The sequence below is a fragment of the Portunus trituberculatus genome, chromosome 20 (assembly GCF_017591435.1).
Source record: "Portunus trituberculatus isolate SZX2019 chromosome 20, ASM1759143v1, whole genome shotgun sequence".
Lineage (NCBI taxonomy): Eukaryota > Metazoa > Arthropoda > Malacostraca > Decapoda > Portunidae > Portunus > Portunus trituberculatus.
In genome coordinates, this window is record NC_059274.1 from 11,282,379 (window position 1) to 11,284,894 (window position 2,516).

The window sequence follows — 2,516 nt, forward strand, 5'->3', positions numbered from 1 at the left end:
AGTTCCCAATGAGAGAATTACGGAAATCACAAGAGTACAACCTGTGGATGAGCGTACTAGATTATCACGATAGAAATAGCAAGGTTACGTCTTCAGAAAGGAAGGGATAATTAGGATAACACCCGGATTGGAGGCACATGGAAGGAGAGCGAGAGGTAGGCAAACCATGAGAAACGTGGATGAGATCAATGAGAAGAGAGTTGGGAGAAGAATGCTGGGAGGAGCTGGAGGAAATGGCTCAAGATGGATACTGGTGGAGAGAATGACTTCATAGAGGCCCTATGCATCGCTCTGGGTGCGACAGGAGTAAATTGATTGATTGATCATGATATCATAAAGGAGGAAAATATGTAAATCTGACAGTATTTACTTCTCTCTCTCTCTCTCTCTCTCTCTCTCTCTCTCTCTCTCTCTCTCTCTCTCTCTCTCTCTCTCTCTCTCTCTCTCTCTCTCTCTCTCTCTCTCTCTCTCTCTCTCTCTCTCTCTCTTTCTCTTTGTTCACTTAATCAACTATCTACTACTGAATAAATCTAAGAGTTATTTAATTACGACCATATATTTCATTAGATAATTTGTTTCCATTTTCAATTTGAGGCTATTTTATTTTATGTTGGAGCCACATTTTACGGGATCGAAAAAGAATATATATAATGTATGTAACTGTACATGGACTACCTTCCAATATACTGTGTATGTGTGTGTGTGTGTGTGTGTGTGTGTGTGTGTGTGTGTGTGTGTGTGTGTGTGTGTGTGTGTGTGTGTGTGTGTGACAACGTATTTCCCTTTACCAACACCCCCTTTTCATCCTCCCCATTCACCCAGTTACACATTCACTTAAAGTCGAGCTCCAACACCCCCATAAACCCCCATAAATGTCCCATCAACATCCTCACCTTTTACCCCTCCCCTCATTCTATGCCCTTCAACCACTAACCACCTCGCAACGCCCCCTGGCAAACTCCCCTTCTCCCTGCCCCCAAACAGAGGCAAATCACCCTCTAGTGTCCCGCACAAAACAAAGCAATCGGACGACGAAATTTCAGCTTCACCGCCTCGGAAACTTTTACCTAAACAAGGGATGCAGGTCGTAACACCGCCAAACACCACAAAACACTACCAAACACCGATGTTGTCACTGCCACTACTATTGCTTGCAACGACAGCTACCTTCATCAACGCCACTTTAACTGCATGCAAATGTTTCGATGCAGAAAATGATAAAACACGAAAATACACGAAAGGAGAAAAAAAATAAATAAACTGAAGCGTCATTGTTCTACCATACATATTTCTAATTTCTTCAGACATTTTTTTTTCGCACCTCAACACGTAAACAGAACCATGAAACGGCAGGGGAGAGAGAGAGAGAGAGAGAGAGAGAGAGAGAGAGTGTGTGTGTGTGTGTGTGTGTGTGTGTGTGTGTGTGTGTGTGTGTGTGTGTGTGTGTGTGTGCGTGTGTGTTTCGCGGTAGGAAGAAAAGAAAAAAAAAAAACATCTTACAAAACAGTTCACTTAATCCTCATAAGGTTCCTGTTAGTAATAGTTAGCAATGTTTGAAACAGAAAAAAACAACAACACACGCCTCTCTGAGTACATATCTATCTTGCGAATGAGGGTAATTAATTTTTGGAATTTCACATGTCTCCAAGAACAATTTTTATGTCCCAAACAAATGGCGCTTCCCACGATAATATTAATTAGATATTCGATAAAAAAGCAGTAATTAGAAAGGGCAGGTTTAAGGAATTAAAATATGTCTAACCAATTATCTACACACATGTACATACACACACACACACACACACACACACACACACACACACACACACACACACACACACACACACACACACTCTCTCTCACACACACACACACACACACACACACACACACACACATAGACAGATAGACAGACATGCACACAAACACACAAACATACACACGCCCGGTAGCTCAGTGGTTAGAGCGCTGGCTTGAAAAGCCAGAGGACCAAGGTTCGATTCCCCGGCCGGGTGGAGATATTTGGGTGTGTCTCCTTTCACGTGTAGCCCCTGTTCACCTAGCAGCGAATAGGTACGGGATGTAAATCGAGGAGTTGTGACCTTGTTGTCCCGGTGCATAGTGTGTGCCTGGTCTCAGGCCTATCCAAATATCGGAAATAATGAGCTCTGAGCTCGCTCCGTAGGGTAACGTCTGGCTGTCTCGTCAGAGACTGCAGCAGATCAAACAGTGAAACACACACACACATACGCACAAACCCACAAACACATGCACAAACACACAGACACACACACACACACACACACACACACACACATACATACATACTGTTATGACACTCGGACATGAATGTAATGTAATGTGTTTTAAGTTAAGATGTAATGAAATCCTGCTAGGAACATCTTTGTTGTGTATTATTGTAATACTCGTACTCCGCGCATGACCCATCTTCTATATATATTATATATCCATTTGTTATTCTATTATACTATATGTTTGCATTTCGAGATTCGTGT

At 42.4% G+C, this 2,516-nt stretch overlaps 1 non-coding gene across 1 annotated transcript; it reads left to right on the top strand.

The window, feature by feature from the left end:
- Positions 1 to 1,942: 1,942 nt before the first annotated feature.
- Positions 1,943 to 2,016, top strand: Trnaf-gaa. Its single transcript has one exon. It is a non-coding gene; the product is annotated as a tRNA-Phe (tRNA).
- Positions 2,017 to 2,516: the final 500 nt, after the last annotated feature.